Raw genomic sequence first — 20,910 nt, 5'->3', positions numbered from 1 at the left:
CTTGGAGAATAAACAGGGATCACTTCTTTTAAAAGATTTATTTTAGTTAGTTTTTGAAAGGCAGCCTATCAAAGAAAGAGGGAGAGAGAGAGACAGAATGTTCCCATCCACTGGTTCACGTAATAAGTGACCTAATCTTCTGACACTGGGAGCCAAGAACACAATCCAGCTTGTCCTTGTGGATGCCAGGGTCCCATTAACTTGAGCCATCGTTATTACTTTCCAGGGCATGCCTTAGAAGGAATCTGAAATCAGGAACCAGAGCCACAAATAGAACCCAGACACTCATGTGGGAGATGGGAATCTTTACCACTAGACTAAGTGCCTGCTGCTCTTATTTTACATTTTGCCAATATTAAAATAATGACAAATCTTTGGCGTTTTGTCATATGCTTTCCTGGAATATACAGTTGTGTGTAAAGTTTTTGTGTGAACCTATCAGCAGATGCCACACATTCATTTAGTTCATCTACCTGATCCATTTCACATCATGGACAATATATTTATTTTTAATCTGCAACAAGTAGCATTAGAAATATGCCAGGGGCCAGCGCTGTAGCTTAGTGGGTAAAGCCACCACCTGCAGTGCCGGCAACCCATATGGGCACCGGTTCTAGTCCTGGCTGCTCCACTTCTGATCCAGCTCCCTGTTATGGCCTGGGAAAGCAGTAGAAGATGGCCCAGATCCTTGGGCCCCTGCACCTGCATGGGAGACCCAGAAGAAGCTCCTGGCTCCTGGCTTCAGATCAGCGCAGCTCTGGCCATTGTGGCCAATTGGGGAGTGAACCAGCAGATGGAAGACCTTTCTCTCTCTGGCTGTCCTTCTCTATCTGTGTAACTCTGACTTTAAAATAAATAAATAAATCTAAAAAAAAAGAAATATGCCAGTACTGTATATTTTCAGATATTCCCTGCAGTGTTGTTCTTATTTCTGTGAAGAGTTAATCAAATGAATTCTGATTCTGTACAAAGAGGCCAATATCTTCGCTAAGGTTATAAACTTTGGTCTACCTATTAGATGTATCATGATGAAAAAAGATGACTTTCTTCAAAATATGCTTTACACGGGCTGGTGGTGTGTTGCAGCAGGTTAAGCCACCACTTACAACACAGGCACCCAGTATCAGTCTGCCCATTCAAGTACTGGCTACTCTGCTTCCAGTCCAGCTCCCTGCTAATGAGTATGGGAAAGCAGAGAAAACGATGACCCTGTCTGCCACCCATGGGGTGGAGCTGGACGGAGTTCCAGGTTCCTGACTTCACCATGGCTGAACCTTAGTTGCTGTGGCCATTTAGAGGGTGAACCAGCAGATGGAAGTTTCTCTTCCGCACCCTCCTTCTCCTCCTCTCTGTCTCTATCTCTGCCTTTCAAATAAATAAATAAATAATCAATAAACCTTTTAAAATATACTATATAAACTAAATGATGGATTTGTGCAGAGATAAATGGAACAGCAAGGAGTGAATTACAAAAGTCGATCTGCACAACGTATTTTTACATAGCAGATGCATAAAACAAGTTTGGACTGTTTCATCATGCACAATACTTCTGACTTCACTCTTCTTCCTGGGTATTTGTGTTTGAGGACCAGCAGACAGGGAGGGGCCGCGTTTGTAAAGCACCTAGTGCAAATTGCTGACACTCTCCAAATGCCCTGCAGCTGACCTTCCTCAAAAAAAGCTGAACTAGCAAGCAAAATCGCATGCAAGAAGAATGTGTGCAGTCCATCTGGGGGAGAACAAGGTGCTTAGTTGCTTTTTCTCTCTCCCTTTTTCTGCAACAGATTACAAGCTACTCCCACTTAAAAAGAAAGAAAACACCACCAACAGAAAACTTGTCCATCTGTTAGCATTTTCCTTCTGCTAATGCCCTCTGGGATCAACTGTGTGGGAGGAAACGAGGCATGAGATGTTCTGTCCTGCCTGGTAGTGGAAAGGAGGGCATTTTCTGCTTAAGTAGTTCTTTGCCAGATCAGTACCCAAGAGTTCATTAGGAGAAGTAGGCATTGCTTTTCATTTGTGGAAAGGATATAATTTCTTCTTAGGAATCAAGTGGGCATATACACACTAATGGCAAGACGATGAGTAATCAACTCTAACTCAGGAAAATGTGTGTGCTCTCTTCTGAGGAAATAAAGCTCATGTATCATGGCCACCAAGCTTCGCAACACAGCATTTCTTACAACTCAGTGAGCACAGCTTTCTGGCTCAGATTTCCCACAATAAGAAAAGTTAAGACCCATGATGGAAAGAGGGACAAAAAAATGTCTGCTACCTGCTAAAATCAAGCACATTTAAAAATTATAAAAGTTTGAAGTAAAATTTTCACCCATTTAATTGAAAATGTCTCTATTGTCTTTTTTTGTTTATTTTTTTGTTTTGTTTTGTTTTGTTTGACAGGCAGAGTGGTCAGTGAGAGAGAGAGGCAGAGAGAAAGGTCTTCCTTTGCTGTTGGTTCACCCCCCAATGGCCGCTGTGGCCGGTGCACTGCAGCCGGCGACGGCGCTGATCCGAAGCCAGGAGCCAGGTGCCTCTCCTGGTCTCCCATGTGGGTGCAGCGCCCAAGCACTTGGGCCATCCTCCACTGCACTCCCTGGCCACAGCAGAGAGCTGGACAGGAAGAGGAGCAACTGGGACAGAATCCGGCGCCCCGACCGGGACTAGAACCCTGTGTGCCGGCGCCACAGGTGGAGGATTAGCCTATTGAGCTGCAGCGCTGGCCTCTATTGTCTTTTAAAAATCATAAAAATGAACAGAGTTTCCAGAGGAAATAGTTAATTCTGAAAGTTCCATGACAAGTCGCCGTGCTGAGTCACCAGCAACAGAAGAAGACAACAGTCCGTGGCAGGCCCAAGGTACAGATCCATCTCCTGGAACTGAAAGGAGACGCCCCTTTACTTATTATGTATTTATTATTTATTCAGGAGGTCCTTGACCAGCACAGTTGATGGGCTTACACAAAGTGAATCAGAAGGAGTTTTGGACCTTCCATGTTTTGTTCATTCTTTTGACAGCTTTCAGGAAGACCAGGCTGATTTTTTCCCAGATCCTCTTCCTGGACTGAATGGGGAAGAATTGCTGAAATTAAATGGCTTCTGGAGTTCTCTAGGAAATACTTGCGAAACCAGTGTGTGCACCATCAAGACTTCATACAGCAGAAAATCAAGTACTGAAATGTGAGGAGACTAGCTATCTAAACTAAAGAAGATGGATTGGTATAAACGTGACAGAATGTGCTCGTGTGAGATTAAGGAATCTGAGAACTCCATTTGAACAAAATGGGAAATGAGAAACACAAACTAAAAACCTTTCACTAAATTTCCATTCATCCTCCCTCAGCTGGTCCTGGGGGACAAGTGGAAGAGGTCACGCTGTTTCTTGCTCTTTGCCTCCACTCTCCATCCCTTTGACAGGACCAGACTGGAGCTAGAATGGAACTTCTGAAATGGATGAGGGAAGAAAAGAAGCAGAAATTGTATTGGTTTAAACCAGCACAAAAAAAAAAAAATCAAGTACTCAAATCCTCAAACATATAGCTAATCTGAAGCTGATTATGTTGTAGCTATGGCTATCAGTTGGCTTCAATAGCACTAAACTATTTGCATGATTCTTTAATATTTTTCCTTTTTAAATTTTTTTTCAATACAACCATCAAGATACATTTATAATAGATTCCACGTGAATGAAAAAATACTCAAAGCACATGACAATTTTCTCCCCAAGCTTCACATTTTATCAGGGGATGAGATGGTTTCTTTTCTCTTGTCCTCAGGGATTTTACAGTAACCAGTTATACTACTACAGGTAGGCTGTTTGGTGCAGGCGTGTAGAATTCTATTAAGTTATCATAAGCAGTGATATTTAGCCAGCAGTTACTACTCTAGTGCTTGGTGCTTGGAGTCAGCAAAGTTAAATATGATGAAGACTCTGTCCTCAATCAATGGTAATTTAGTGGAGACATCAGAGAAGTATTTTCATGTCATAATTGCCATGATAGAAATTTGAAGAAGTAACATCTAAAAGAATATGAAACAAAAGGGTTTAAACACCAATAGTAATAGAACAACAACTAGGTTTGAAGTAAACAAATTCTTACATATAAGTCTGTTTCTTTAAAGTGAGAAGGCTATGTCATCAGTAATTCTCTTTTGTATGCACTTTGACTACCTAGAAGTGTCCCAAATGTGTTTCTGTATCATGAAAAGCAGGGGAATTTTTGGTAGTATAGGAAAATATGGTAAACAAAAATAAGTAGGCAAAAATGAGAAAAATACACAATGGATGAAACAGACATTCAACTTTGTTCCGAGTGAAAGCTCATAAAATTCTTCCATTTCCCCAAGTCACCACAGTGCAAATACATTTCCCCCCTAAAATATAGACTGAAAAATTGAGAGAAAATGACTGAACTTGACTGTTTCTACAATAGTAAAGTGTAAAATGGAGGAATCTGGAAAACATCATGCTGAGAGAAATAAGCCAGTCCCAAAGGGAAAAAATATCATATGCTCTCCCTGATTGGTGACAACTAACCGAGCACCAAAAAGGAAACCTGTTGAAGTGAAATGGACACTATGAGAAACAGTGACTTGATCAGCCCTGTCCTGATTGTTGATAAACAACTTAATACTTTATCCCTTTTAGTACTTTTTGACCTAATTAATACTATTGGTTGAACTCTTTAATTAACACACAATTATTCTTAGGTGTTTAAATTTAACTGGAAAGTGATCCCTGTTAAATATAAGAGTGGGAATAAGAGAGGGAGGAGATGTACAATTTGGGACATGCTCAATCGGACTTGCCCCAAATGGTGGAGTTAGAAACATACCAGGGGATTCCAATACAATCCCATCAAAGTGGCATGTACCAATGCCATCTCACTAGTCAAAGTGATCAGTTTCAGTTCTCAATTAATCATAATGATAGGTTTGAGAGTCAAAGGGATCACATAAACAAGACTAGTGTCTGCATCCAAGTCTTGATCTCGCCCAGAAGTGTGTTCCCGAATACACTGGCTTCTGCTGCGAGAGCTCTGAAGACCCTGCCTCTCTCACCCCAGGGAGCCATATCACAGGACTGTGGCTTGTGGTGGGGGGTGTTCCTTTGGTTTCAGGGGCTCAAGGAGGGAGGCCAAGATGAAGACACAGGTGTCCTGTTAGAGCCATGTTCTGCACAGCAACCTGAGGCCCTGGTACATCCTTTCAGCCCTTGTTTGCACACAAATCCCTAATCCTGAGGAAGAATCCTGAATACTGAGGTGAGCCCAGACGGGGCCAGGGCTGAACTTCCACCATGATGGTCTCCATGGGGCACAGCCTGGGGCATGCTGGCACAGCAGGGGGCATGTGCTGTCTGGAGGTCCCTGAGCGCGATTGGGTTGAGGAGCCTGACCATTCGGAACCCAAGTCCTGGTTCCAGGGTGTGAGCACAGGTGTGGCTGCCACTGCGTCTTCTCGTTCCGCTGGAGAGACTGATGCTGATTTCAGGCTGCCTGCAGAGGCGGGGTTGCCTCGTGCTGAATGCCCATCCTGGCCACTGGTGCTCAGGACTTCTATGCCTGGGACTTTTCCCAGCGTTACCTCCCTCTCGTACAATCAGGAGGACCAGCTGAGCCCTTGCACCCCTACTCCTTTATCCCAGCGAGACATCAAGGGTGAACCCCAGGCGTGGACCGGCTCAGGGGCCTTAAGGGGAAATATTTTAATGACTAGGTAGTCTGTTGACGTTCTTTCAGACTTAGATTTTATATAGGTGTTACTGGCTGCGGTGTTCAAAGCACTTAACAAGTGAGAATTTTTTTTTGCTGCCAAGCTGTGTGGTTAACACTATTTTCATTTTGTTCTTCTCTATTTCTTCTCCATCAAGTCTTTAATACAATCTATTCAAAAGCAAGGAGTCAAAGTTTATGCAAAATAGTCTTTATTTCCAAATTTCATCTAATTATCTGGTCTCTAAATCAGTTATTTACTAGGTACAAAATTATTCCTTACTATTATTATTCCCTAAAAGTTGCAAAAACAAACATTAACTGAAATGTTTGGATTTTTAATAGACAAAAATAACATTATACATACAGACCATTACAATAGTTTTAATGATTTTCATAAATTGTCTTTTATGCATACGACTATACCGTTGAACAGGCAATGAATAATATGTACTAAGTAGAATATTCCATGTCTTATTTTTCCACTTACTGGAAAGAAGTAGTTTGTTTTCACAAACATAAGGCTCATTACTTTTACCATCTATTTTAGTTATTACTGTTTTCAGTATAAATTGCATACTTAATTTATACGAACAATGCTTTTCAAGACTTTCCAATGGGGAAATGCCTAATGGAAAAAAAGAAAATGTTGACTTCCAAAATTTTGGTAGGAATGTGTTCTATCAGACTCTGAAAACAATACAGTTTTTCAACTTCAACATCTTTCACAAATGAAAAAAAAATGCTACAAACTCTAGTATTGGAACTTGGGAATCTTTTGGGGGACTGTGCCTGGAAGACTAAGTTTATTTATTTATTTATTTATTTATTTTTAAATATTTATTTTATTTATTTGAAAGTCAGAGTTACACACAGAGAGAACAAGAGACAGAAAGAGAGAGAGAGATCTTCCATCCACTGGTTCACTCTTCAATTGGCCACAACAGCCAGAGCTGCGTCGGTCCGAAGCCAGGAGCCAGGAGCTTCCTCTGGGTCTTCTCATGCAGGTACGGGGGCCCAAGGACTTAGACCTTCTTCCACTGCTTTCCCAGGCCATGGCAGAGAGCTGGATCAGAAGTGGAGCAGCCAGGACTTGAACCATCGCTCATATGGGATGCTGGCACTGCAGGCAGTGGTTTTACCCAATACGCCACAGCGCCAGCCCCTGGAAGACTAATTTTATTGAATCAGGGCAAACTTGAGTGAGATGGGAATGATGACCAAAGATTTTTTGGCACACAAGAAATTATCTTCATTCTAAATTTCATAGATAGCTATTTAACCTACTTTCTTTAACAAATGTCATGAGAGCATTTTTGTACATTGGGTTTTTTCTGGTGTACTACTTAAAGTTTTTATTAAATCTAGGTAGAGTTCTGACCAGAGTGTTCTAGGATGTGACAAGGGAATGGAGCCTTATTGATAAAGTTGGAGATTGTAGGACACTAGTAAGTGCATACGCATATTTTTAAATGACGAAATTATACAAAGGAGAACCATAGTAGCTGGCTTATTTAAGCAATTGCTTGTGTGGCTGCATCACAGTCAAGGTGAGACAGACCAAATTCATAGCCAGAGTTTTGTTTTTTATTAATTCTATAGTTCTAAAGTCCTTGCCAAAACTGTAAACAGATGTGTCATTTATTTATCCCAAAGGTATTTGGGTTTTACTGAAGCATCACTATGGCTCTGATATGTGATATCGAGTAGAAAAAGAAATAATACTCTGATCACTGGCATGCTGACTTGATTTTAATGTCATTTCCTGTAAAAAAAAAAAAAAACCAGAAAAGATCTTTAAAAGAGCAGAAATTTAAAATGTGTGAAGTAAGATGGGTTAATGCAAGAAACACTGAAATAAGACCTCCGTTCTGGTCCCTAAATTCCTACAATTGCCAGGGATGGGCCAAGTCAAAAACAAGAAGCCAGGATTGCAATACAGGTCTCCCACATAGGTGACAGGAACCCAATTATTTGAGCATCACTGCTGTCTCCCAATGTTTGAATTAGCAGGAAGATTGAATTGGAATCCAGAACTGGAAATTGAACCTAGGCACTTCAATGTGAGACAGGAGCACCTTAACCACTAAGCTAAATGCCCATGCCCTGAGGCCACTTCTCATTCATCTAATAATCCAGTGCTATCTGTCAAAGGGGAAGTATGTTTCCGATTTTGGTCACATCTGAAAGGGTTTTTTCCCGGAAGAAAGATTATGTCTATACCCTGTAAAGCATTATACTTTTATCTGTATCCCAGATTTCATGGTATTTATTTATATGTGAAAAGTAAAGATTTTGGTCTTTTGACGTAAGAAAAACCCTTTGAGATCATAAGAGAAAAAAAATCCCTGAGTCAGCAATAGTCAGCCAAGTAAGTGAGAAAAAGTTGTATACAAAAAAAAATTGTAGACATGGAAATCACACAGAAATCTGATTATAGCAGAGTCTGTCTCTAAGATTTATATTTAGCCAACAGCCAATCTAAATAAAAATAAAATTGCAGATTCAAAACAAAGTCTTAAGCCACGTGTCACTCAGGAGCAAAAAGCAAAGCAAAACCATGATTGTGGTATGGTATTTCAGATGTTCATTCCAGAGTTTGTATAATCTCACATTTTTGTAACTAAGATATGATGACTTTGCTTTTCTCTCCATTTCAGAATTATGCTCAAAACTAAAAAACACATTTAGAAGAAAGAAGCTAACATTAACAAGAAGGATCATGTCACTTAATGTTCTCTCAAGAAAAAGTAAATTTTACATCATGCCCTGACAAATACTTGTTAAATTTGGCTTTAGTTTATTTGTAACTCCATGAGATTCACACAATTCTTTGTGTACTGTAGAAATTAATTAAATTGGCATTGCCTGGTACAGTGAAAATTAACACGCAAGTGAAAGAGATGATGGAGATGAAATGTGAGGCCAAATACATTTAGTGCTTGCCAGTTCATGCTTTCACTGTACACCACAGCAAAGGTTGCAACTCTTAGCAAAATCACAGGTGAATGGGAGGAGGTTTGTGCCATACGGCTTTCCAATAATACCATCTCATCCCAACACCATTTTCCCACTGGGATGAGACACCCCTATAATATATACTAACTATCATGGACAATTGATCTTATTTTTTTGATTTTGAAAATTCTTGTCCATTCTTCTGCATCTGTCATTGCTGTGGCACATGGTTTTAGTTATAGTAGCTTTAATGAATACGTAATATATAGTGACACTAGAAGACCTTCCCAGCAACTGCTATTTCTTTTGATTTTCTGTTCTTCTATATAATTTCTTAACTTGATCAACTGGTTTCCAAAAAGATAGCACTCTTACTCCCATAACTCACATAATACTACATGATTAAATTATGATTTTTTGGTAATGTGTCTTTATGAAAAACAGTATGTTTCCATTCATGGTCTACACAGTGCACTTTTCCATTCATTTAAGTGTATTGATTTTCCTTTCAGAAGTGTTTTATGTTTGTCTTCATAGATATTTTGCACATTTCTTAAGTTTAAAACTAGCTATGATTTTAAACGTTCTCCTAAGTGAAATTTTCTCTTTTTTCAGCTCTTATATCTATAAAGTTTTCATATGTGAAGATTATTGATTTTTATAAATGAAATTTAAAACCTGTTGCTTGACTAAATTTCTTAAGCTTTCTGTTAGTTTTCCCACACATTCTATATGATTTTACATGTACAATCTCACATTTACAACTACAAATAAGGGTTTTTTTTCCTGCTCTTTCCAATTATTTTTTACAATAATTATTTTATTATTTAAAAGGCAGAGTTACGGAGGGAGAGATAGTGCCAGAGAGAGAGAGAGAGAGAGGACTTCCATTTCACCCCTTCACTCCCCAAATGACTGCAATGCGTAGAACTGAGCTGATCTGAAGCCAGGTACCAGGAGCTTCTTCTAGGTGTCCCACATGGGTGCAGGGGCCCAAGGACTTGGACCATCTTCCACTGCTTTCCCAGGTCATAGCAGAATGCTGGATCAGAAGAGGCACAGCTGGGACTCGAACTGATGCCCATCTGGGATGCTGGCGCTCCAATTTTTGTAGCAAATTATTTACTTTAATTGTCTTGGCTAAAACCTCTAACACAATGTTAATATTGAGGAACTGGAAATAATCCTTACTTTTTCCTAACATTTAGTATGAAAACATTGTTTTGGTTTTTCATCAATAAGAAAGATATTGGTTTTTGGCTGATGAAGTGCCTCTGTATTTATTTTAAACTATGTTCATCAGGGGCTGGCATTGTGGCACAGTGATTTAAGCCCCTGCCTGCAACTCCAGCAAACCCCGTGACTGCTTCACTGCTGATTCAGCTCCCTGGTAATGCACTAGGAAATCAGAGGCAGATGGAGCGAGTACTTGGGTCCCCACTAGTGGGAGACCTGGATGGATGTCCAGCCTAACCCAGCTCCTGTTATTGCAGCCATTTTGAGAATGAACTAGTGAATGAAAATCTCTCTCTGTCTCTGTCTCTTCATCTATCTGCAACTCTACTTTTCAAAATCTTAAGATTAAAAAAAGTATTCATTAATTACTTTTGAGAAAAAAAGTGAGATGTGAGCATAAGTCGTGTACCATACAATTCATCTTTTTAAAGTATATAATGTGAGGTTTTTAGGGGAAAATAGTCATGTCATTATGGATTCACCATCACTATCCAGCTCCAGATTCTTTCCATCAACCTGCAAAGAAAGCCTGTACCTCATCAGCTGTCAATTCCCTTTCCCCACTGAAAGGGGTTGCCAGGCCCTGGCAACAATGCTATCCTAGAACTAATGGGCAATTATAGTAAGATAACAATACAATATCAATTTAGAGAAAGTTTTTATATATTAGTAATGAATAATCAAAATTTCAAGTATTAAATAAAATGTCATTTATGATAGTACCAATATAATGAATAGGCATAAATCTAATGAAATATGCATGGTATGTACATAAAGAAAACTAGAAGACCACTCTGAAAGAAGACAAAGAATATCCAAATAAATGGTGAAATACTCTATGGTCATGGATTAGAAGAATCAACAATGTGAAGATGTCAATTCTTCCCGGATCAACAAGATCTCATCCGATATCCCAGCATATGGTAGATACTAACACTCTGATTTTAAAGCTTGTTTGAAAGGATAAAAGAACCATAATAGCCAATATAATACTACAGAAGAATGACAGTTGGAGGGTTCACATTACTGGATTTCAGTAATGTAAATTACTTGAAAGCCACAATAATTAAAACAGTGGTGTGTGAAAAAGGATACACATATAGATAATGGAACAGAATAAAAAGCACAGAAGTAGATCCATGTAAATATTGTAATGTTTGACAAAGCAGCAAAAGCAATTCAAAGGAGAGTGGATAGACTTTTCACCAAATGGTCCTGCAACAACTGAAGGATGTTCATATAAAAAAAGAGAAAGCTAGACAAAGACTTTACACCTTCCACAAAAATTAATTCAAAATAATTCCTAGAACTAGATGTGAAACACAGGATTGTAAAACCGCTGGTTGATGCTATGGATATAACATTACAATGATGATATGTGCAAGGAAAGATTGCTAAGTTGAACTTTAAAAATGAAAAACTTCTCTGAGAAGGACATTATTAAGAAAATGAAAAGACAAGTCCAGAGCTGGGAGAAATATTTGTAAATGACTTATTTCAAAAAATTGTATGTAGAGCATATGAAGAACTCCTAGCAGGAAACTCATTAGTGAAGTAAAAATGTATTTCAGAACATGGACAAAGGGTATGAACAGATAACCCCAGCATAAAAGATACTAGAAATAAACACACAAAATATGTTTAATTCCATTTGTCATTAGAGAATAGCAAATTAAAAGAATGTTGAAATACAAGTGGATAAAAGACAGAAAATTGATAAAGCTAATTGCTTGTGAAAATGTAGAATATCAGAAACTTTCATTTATTGCTGAAAGGAATCCAAACTCATACAAGTACATGGAAGACAGTTTGGCAGGTTTTATGCAAAAGTAAACTAATCTTATTACCCTATTCAGTAATCATGCTCAATTAATTTGATAATGTGTAGACATAAACAACTATATGTGAATATTTATGGCATCTTTATTCACAGCAGAGCCAAGATGGAAGCAAAAAAAGATGCTCTTCAATAAGTTAATAGACAAACAATCTGTAGTAGCCACATATAATGGACTATAAAATAAAAAGAAATATGCTAATAACCCATGAAAAGATATGGATGCATACTGTTATATGAGGGAAGCTGGCTTCACAATGCTGAAAATTATCTGATCCCTGCACTGTGACATACAGGAAAAGGTAAAACTATAAAACTAATTGTTGTTAACCATTTTGAGTATCTGGAACTTCAATATATTTCTGAGCAGCAGGTAAAATCACTTCAGAAAAATGACTATGTTTTCCTTTGTGAACGTATTTTTATGCTAATCTTACAGCTTTCTTCAAAAGTGGTTTCTTGGTTTTCTGTTTGTATTTGATCCAACTATTTCCAGCTTTGTATCACCTATGTCACTTTGGGTAAGGATTCTTGTTAATCTTGATTTTGTTACCTTCCCTCATTTTATAAAAGCTGTCTTCTTTATCATGTTGTCCTTTGTTCTCCCAAATTGAATATGTGTGCTTATTTCTCAGGTCCTTGACCCTCTTGATCATTGTTTATAGACTTTCTCTAAAGTGTTTTGAATAGTTGTTATACTTCTCTCTGCAATTTCGTTTTTGAAAGCTTTACTTTTTCTCTGGCCCTAGGGCATTGCTCTCATTTTCTGTTAGTTCTTATTTCCGAAAGAATATAATCTTAAAGTGCATTATTTTCAAATCCTGCATGCATTAGTAGAATGTTGACGTTCATTGTACACTAATCAGTATTTCCTAATCATTCTGCCATAATCACCTCCTGCATCACTTGAGTCATAATTTAGGACAAAATCCAGAATAGTTTATTTTGTTTCAAGTTTAAAATTGCCTTATTTCAAGAAAGAAAAAATTGTACTCCAAATCTCCCCTTCAATAATAATTTTTTAGATTATTTAATGCCATCATGGCTATGATAACAATATGTGTTTCAACGTTCCCCAATTTTTTCAGTTTAAATTAATTGACCTTCTCATATGCTTCCTAGTTATAATCATTTCTATTAATTAAAGTAGGACAATCTTTCCAATGAGTTTATAATAATTCTTACACTTGGCACTTGTGTTCTTATGGTATTTATATTTTCCCTTATAGGATTTTTTATATACCTAATTATTATAGGCACTTTACTTAGAGAGATCACCAGATCTTGGTATGGCAATCAGAACGTGAAATTATGGAATGCTGAAAATGAAAGTACATTTACAACTTGTAATTGCTAGGTCCTGTTTTTAAAAATGAAAAAAAACTAAATGCAAAGTTTTGCAGACAACTGGAACCCTTCAAGACCTTCTTCTCCCATTGATGTGTGTGTTTATTGTGCTTTTCAAGTGAATAATTCAGTGATATTTACTATATTCACAGAGTTGCATAGCCATCATTACTATCTGTTCCCAGAAGGTTTTTATTGTCTGTTTCCCTTGAAGAAACTCAAAATCCATTTGTAGTCACACTCTCATCCCCTTCCATCCAGTGCCTGGCATTCACGAATCTGTTTTCTGTGTCCGTGAAATTCCCTGGTCTGCCTCTTCCATATAAGTGGAATCATACAATATATGACCTTTTGTAACTGCCTTCCTTCTCTTAGAATTTTTCCAAAGTTATCCATATTTTAGCCTTTGGGAGTACGGAATTCACTTTTGTAGTTGAATCAAATCCTGTTGTGTGGATATACCACATTTTGTTTTTCCATTCTTCCTTTGATGAATTTGAGTTGCTTCTACTTTTTGGCTATTTTGCATAAGGTTGCTGAGGACATTCATTTGCAAGTTTCTGTGGATATATATTTTTTTCAGTTTTCTTGGAAGAATATACCTCAGAGTGGAATCGTTGTGTCATGTGGAACGTGATGTTTCTTTCTCTTTTCTGAGGAACTGCCAAACTGTTTTTCATGGTGGCCACAACATTTTATAATCCCACTAAATTGTTTCATTTCTAAGGGCCTGTAATTTTCATAGAATGGAAGTGTTCAATCGTGATGTCAATACAAACTTCGGCAGAAATGAATTACACAGTTGAGGATCATTTACTCTTTCATACCCATTGAATATAAGCCAAGCAGTTCTAGCACACCCTTTGTAAGTCTGAGCCTTGTTTTCTTTCATTTTCTCTAAATTCTCTCAATTCTAAACTTTCTCTACCAGTATTTCAATTGTTAGCAGCAAAACTTTGGTGCACTATTGATCTGCTTGAAGCACTTCCTGTAGAAGCTCTGCTTGTCCCTAAACCCCTGAGATACACCAAAGATGAAACATTCCTTCATGAATCACTGTGAGAGTTAAAACACCGAGGCTCTGGCCCCTTGCCCTGTCCCACATGGCCTGTGTATTGCCAGCCATAAATATAGACATTAAAGTGATTTGTGGACTTTGTTTCAAATTCAAAGTGTAGAAAACAAAGGGTAAGTGATGGAATGGATGGTGAGAATTATCAATCTTTTTCTTAAATGTAGTTTATACTATTTGATAATTGTGTAGTGTAGCAATTGAAGAGGAAAATTATCTAACAGTGTAAAAGGCATCAATACTCTTTTTTAAAAGACAAGTAATTTGAACAGTCTCAGTGTTTCTGATCTTTTTTTTTTAATCTGACATGAGTGACATAATATGATATATAAAAGACAGAACTAGTAAAGTTTTGGCTTGCTTTCTCACTTACATAGACCCTGTAATTTATTTATTTATTTTGGGTTTCGGTGATCCAAACAATAGGATCAGTCCTGCTGGTAGTCCTTTTACAGATTGGTGGTCCCGAAGGTTACTGTTTATTTAAGTGTGATATTCAGTTGGAATAGTTACTGATATACTCAGTTTCATGTTGTTTCCTTAACGACTTTGGTATGAAAAATCATCTACTTGCCCATGGTTTATAGTTTTTTCTTTCTTCACAGATCTCAGCATTTACTCAGACGCTAATTTTAACATTGGAAAGGAGAAGAATGAAGGAGGAAGAAAATCAATGTCGCCAATTTCAGTAACATGGAAAGATGGAAGACAGCAACCAGCACGGTAGTAGCTGCCTAGGGCTTGGGGGGAGTTTCAAATTCAAAGGGCTGCTTGCTTGGAGGCATTTGAATTTTTAGTTAAGAAGGAAACTTTCAAACTTAAATTTGTGAAATACCCAAGGTGATCAAAAATTAATCACAATTGTGCCAGTTGTGCACACTTCATGTATATTTTCCTCTTTTACTTTTGCTTTATGTGTCTAAGTGTGTACATTTATGGTGCTGTCCAAGAATTTATAGATTTGGAAGAGGGGAAGGAACTGGTATATTTAAAATAGAAACAAAACCATGCAAATGTTAACCTTCAGGGACCCGTCACCTTTTTGTGGCATTTAGGATTTACACATTGAAATCCCCTGTAGTGAAAATATATTAGATTCCACAAACCTCACGGGTCTGATTTCTGTGTTTCCCAGATTTCCATCAGGTTGTTTCAATTGCCAAAACTGAGACAATAGAAAAGAAAAACAAAAGTAAAAATTATCTGGTTAGGAACTATTATTTGGAAAGAACAGAAAACTTTAAACTAAAATTGAGCCTTTTAAGATGCTGAGGGGTCATATGAGTCTGGAGAAGAACTTTAGGAGACTCTCATTTTTAGACAAAAGGAACATAATTTGAAAATTGTGGGTTACTTCTTTCTGCAATTTTAGATTAAATGTCTATGTCATTTTCTGAACACATTTGATAAAGACATTCAACAACTGAAAAATTGAATTAAATATATAAAATCCCAACTATATATTAATACAGAATATATGTAATATGCTGTGAGAAAACATCTGATCAATTTAATGAAAGTAAGAATAAAAGATATAATAATATAAATATTTTCTGCTATTTAACATCATCTACTTTTAGGAAAAGTACATATATTGCTGATTTAATATAAAATGTGGTTTTCTTCACAGTCATTTCCATATTTCAATACATTTTCAAGTGTTTGCAACGCAATGTAACAAATACAAAGTATAATACAGATATGTTTATGTCCAGAGATGCTGTGAATTCAAGGATGCTTGAGTTGGACTTTCAGTAAGTTTATACTTGTTCTTCATGATTAAATGAATAAGTGTGTCCAATCTGAACTTAGAAATAAATGTCAAATAGTATTACTGTATCATCAAATAGCATTTACTCTATCATCTTTTTTGAGATATGATGCTGACAACACAGGTGCTCCTGGGAATAAGACTGTTCAAAGGTCATGAAAACTTCCGGCATAGTTTGTCAAGAGAAATACAATTTCAGTATTTGATATTAATCAATTAATGTTTCCAATTTTTTCAAGTTCAAAAGAAACAAATAAAAACATACTTGCCAGATCTTGGGAGGCACCAATTTTTCTTGTCTTCAGTACTTGAATGGAAAGTAGTGTCTCAGCATTTCTGAATAGCAGTCATAATGTTAATAGATTCAAATGGATGTGCAAAGCAGGTACTGCAGAGTACCACATCGCTGAAAGAAAAAAAGCACAGCTCTGCATTGTCTATATATCATACGGGAGTGCGGCTCATAAAGGATTTGAACTCCCTAAGCATATGTGTCCACTTCCACCATTAAAATGGATTCAGGTGCTTGGCATGGCTGTCTCGAGACAGGCTTTCTTTAAATAATTGATGGCAGTGGTCTTACTATCCCATCGAACTGTATCTGGATACACTCATGGTGCTTTTTAAGAGTTTCATACAACTCCATGGTCTGCAGAACACGTGGGAAGTGTCTCATAGCTTCTTTTATTCTTATAAACTATTTTTTACTTTCTCCAGTGACAAATTGCCCAAAATTAGGATTTTTACACCTATTATGGCTGAACATGATGAGAAATTCATCTGTAGACCACAGCTGTGTATTGCAGGCATTTAAAGCCTTTTGGTGGCAAGGGAGGTGACTGTTAGTATGCATGAATCAAGCACAAAAAGGGGGGGGTGTCATTTAGTAGGAGACAGAAATCTTACTTTGCAAAATTTTCAAAACACATAAAAGATTAGTGGTTGATATTCAAAGTGGCCCTTGCAAATTGTACCCAAAAATACATTGTTTCCATGCTATACAGGTTTTTGTAAAGTTTGTATTGGAGACATTAAAATTAAAAAAAAAATAGGCTGCTTTATTATTATTTCAATATCTACCAAATGCCAGAAATGCAGCAGGCGCTGCACGCAGCAGAACAAGTACTCAGTGAACGCACCATTTACTCGAGACAGGACAGGAATGTAATCCACACATATACTGACACCACATGCCCTACATGAATTTGACACACACATGTGTAATTACTCTCACCTGGCATAGTTAATATAGCTGGGTGATTCTCCATAGCTGACAACTGCCCTCCTACAAAATCAACCAAAGGAACTTAATGGTCTGACCTTTGAAAAGTGGCTGACAAGGAGCAAAAATGTATTAAAACATAAAATTCAATATTAAAATCAGACAAGAACATTACTGAATAATTGGAAAACCATTGAGATAGTGAATACATTCAGTAACATTAAAAAAGATTTAAACCTTTACTTTTGCCAGGTCATTAGTAGACAAGATTCTGATTTGAATACTCTTCTCTGGAAAAAAAAGCACTTGACTAGATACTAAGTTTTGCCATCAAATACAGGGCAGCCTCATTTCTCATATCAAAAATAGCACAAATAGTCTCAGTGTTTAAATTATACTAAAAATAGATTAATTCTCCTTGAAGAAATCATAATAATGCAGCAATGTTGCATTCATTGAATAACCATTTACTGGAGCAAGATAATATTCTTTAATCATAGTTATGTAAATGTAACATTGTTAGTGAGATGTATACCTACAAGGGAAATGAGACATAGAATAAAATATATTTCTAAAAATTCTAACACTTTAGTCATAGTCAGCCACAGTTTTAAACAGGATAGAACATGGTGTTAAAAAAATAATGATTACTTAGCTTCGTTGACATAATGAAAAAGAAATACTAATTTTTACAATTTTCTGACTTGTTCCATTTTATCTGGACATTAGACAATATTTGATATTAAGTATGTCATGTTCATTTTAAATTTTAAATTATTAAGTTGCATCCCAGACTTTTTCAGCACAGCTGCAATTTGTTAAATTCATCTAATGACTCAAAATTCTTATTTTAGGAACTAGCACATGAAGGATATTCAAAATGCAGCACAGTACTATTTTTCACAAAACGTGCAAAAAAAAAAAAAAAGAAATCCTGAACAGTTGACCCTATAATAGACATATTAATAAATCAGTAAATTGTGATTTTTTTTCTCATTGATCAATCACTTCTAGAGAAATGATTCCAATGAAATTGAGTTTAGAAATTATTTTCTTTTAAAAAGCAGATAGGAAATGAACTTCAAGCTTCTGGGATAAAAAATTGTCTAGATAATTTTTAAGATCAGAATGTTACATTGCTTTTTAGATTATAAGTGTCCTGAAGTCATGGAGAATCATACAAAAAATAGAAATCAATTTTTCAAGAATGCCAGATCTGTTTTAAATTATTATGTTAGAATAAGATAGATATACATAAACGAACAAAACACCAAATTATCTAAAGGAGGTTAGACAGGTTTCCTTTAGAATAAAAATACCAAGAAAGCAGGAACCATTTCCCACACGTGTTCCAAATATTTAAGTGATACCAAATGCTCAATAAATAGTCCTTCTATTTCATATCAGGACAAGGAACAAGGGTTAAAAATAATAGCTTCACATTAAAATTTTTTCAGTTAATAATCTTGAAATAAACTTTAAAGGACTATTTGTTTTATTGTTGTGGTTCTTTCTGAAGTGTTTGATTAGGCACAAATGACCAAAGTAAAACATTCAAGGCTGGAAATTTCTTTTCCTTTTAAATGAACCTCAAACTCTTAGACTATTTAAAAATCATGCCAATAGAAAAGCAATAGGACAAGTTATTGAAAGCTTATTGTATAATCAGTCATTTTGTGCTAGCAATTGAGCACGTATTCATATTTATTTACATGAGAATTTAAAAAATTTTGTGTATACAAATGAAAATCTTTAGTGATCAACAATCCTTTATAGTACCATGTATAGTAGTTTTATTAACAGATTTTAACCAACAAAATTTTCAAAATGACCCCATAAAAATAGAAGGTCTTGCAGTGCTATCATTGTTGACTAGCCTGAACTGACTTTCCTTGGGGTGTTGCTGCTTCTCTTTTGTTTAGGCTGTGCATAGATGAGCTCAAGGATGACACAGCTGTCTGCAAGTGCTTACTGTTTTGTCTCAAAACTTGTAGTGACAGGTGCACCTTGTCACTCTCTGGTATATATTACAGGCCTGTCTTGTTTATCATTTCAAGATGAGCTCTGATGTGAGTGGTCCTGAAAATACATGGTATAATCAAATGCCCTTTGAACCAAGGGAGTGGAATTTATTGCTGCTAACACATTTTACAGTTTATAGGGTAATCAGCCTATTAGCTTCTGAGATTTTTTTCAAGCTTGGCTTTTACTCTGTAAGTGCAACAGAATTATATCACAGAATTGACATGAAATATGAAACAGCATTTCATTTCATAAATTCCTTACCTCCTATATGAAGTATAATCTAAAAATCCCAAAGAGTTAATAGAATTATGTTTTCTTTCCCTCATCCATATCTACAAGGAAAGTAGCATAATTCAACAGTGAGTATTCTGTACAGATGATGGAGATATTTTAATATAAATTTATTCCTTTTTTGTATAATTCAATTACAATCATAAGTAGGTTTTATAAGCCCAAATAAACACTCTTCAGAGTTACCCCTGAAAAATTAACTAATGTATATATTAAAAAGAAGAAATTCTTTTGAAATAGTATAAAATCTCTGACCATATTTTATTTTTATCCATTATAATCTTAAATTTTTCCTGAATATGAATAAATCTTAAATTTGAAACACTGTAAGTGATATTTCTGCTTAACTCCAGTCTTATTATACAGCTCAAAGGAAAGACAAAGTTATGTATAAATGGAATCAAATTCCTAAAGAACATTAAAAAGACTTTCTTTTACAATCTTGCTTGACCAGTTACTTTATATTCATCTCAGCCTTTCTAAATAAAACTGTCATTTTGGGGTTTTAAAAATTTTTACTTATATAAGGTGAAAAAATTTCATGTATTTCATATATACAGACTTAAGAGCATAATGATACTTTCCACCCTATCTTGCCTCCCACCTACTCTCCCATACTCCCTCCTCCTTCCTTTCCTATCGTTACTTCTTATTTTTACAATGATATAGTTTCAGTTTATTTTATAATCACAAGCTTAACCCTCCACAAAATAAAGAATCCAACAACAGTAAGTAGAAAAAACACTATCCCTCAAGAGTTTGACAAGAGCTTAAACAATAATCAAATCTCAAAAAATTTTAAATGAAACAGTAGCTACTTGCCAAGATTGTGTACATTTTAATTTAAGATCTGGGGCTTAAATTAATAATTGATTAGGATACAAGTATTTTTAAGCCGAAAATAATTGAAAATGTTCTTAAATTTCAATAAGAAGAAAAAAAAATGAAAATAAGACATATTGATCCAAAAACTTTACCTGGAATTGAAGTCAGCTGGAATTGAATTCAAAGATATATACTCTTATTACTTATTCATAATAGGAATAATTCATAATAATTCATTTGTTCAGACAGAAATTAGCTTGTCTTAAACTCAGTTAGAAGCAAAACTACATTTGTTTTAGTACAGTTGAAATCTGTTCATTGAAATGGTATTTAACACTTAAAGACTCATTAAAGAATTTCACAAACTTATGCCCTTGAATTGTGGCCTTATTTTCTTAATACAGGATGAACCCCAAAGATAGAAAATATAATTAAGTACATATACAAGTTTCTTGATATGAACTACAGAAACCAACTTTGGCTAGCTAAAGCCATATAGAAATTACTAGAATTTTGTGAGTACATTCTGTATTTGGGGACATATTGGCAAGTGAGCCTAAGAGAATAAGAAAGAACCAAGGGACTCAAAGTCACCAAAAACTTAGTCTTGGTTCAA

General features: G+C 36.1%; 1 long non-coding RNA gene across 1 annotated transcript; it reads right to left on the bottom strand.

The window, feature by feature from the left end:
* Positions 1–7,218: 7,218 nt before the first annotated feature.
* LOC127483208 (uncharacterized) lies at positions 7,219–17,265 on the bottom strand. Its single transcript, XR_011378262.1, has 4 exons — positions 17,166–17,265; positions 16,197–16,337; positions 15,267–15,325; positions 7,219–7,475 (listed from the first exon to the last, which is right to left on the bottom strand). It is a non-coding gene; the product is annotated as an uncharacterized lncRNA (long non-coding RNA).
* Between the last annotated feature and the right edge of the window lie 3,645 nt (positions 17,266–20,910).

The sequence above is a fragment of the Oryctolagus cuniculus genome, chromosome 8 (assembly GCF_964237555.1).
Source record: "Oryctolagus cuniculus chromosome 8, mOryCun1.1, whole genome shotgun sequence".
NCBI classification, from domain to species: Eukaryota; Metazoa; Chordata; class Mammalia; order Lagomorpha; family Leporidae; genus Oryctolagus; species Oryctolagus cuniculus.
The sequence above is the reverse complement of the archived record's forward strand: the minus strand, read 5'-3'. Positions and strand labels throughout refer to the sequence as shown.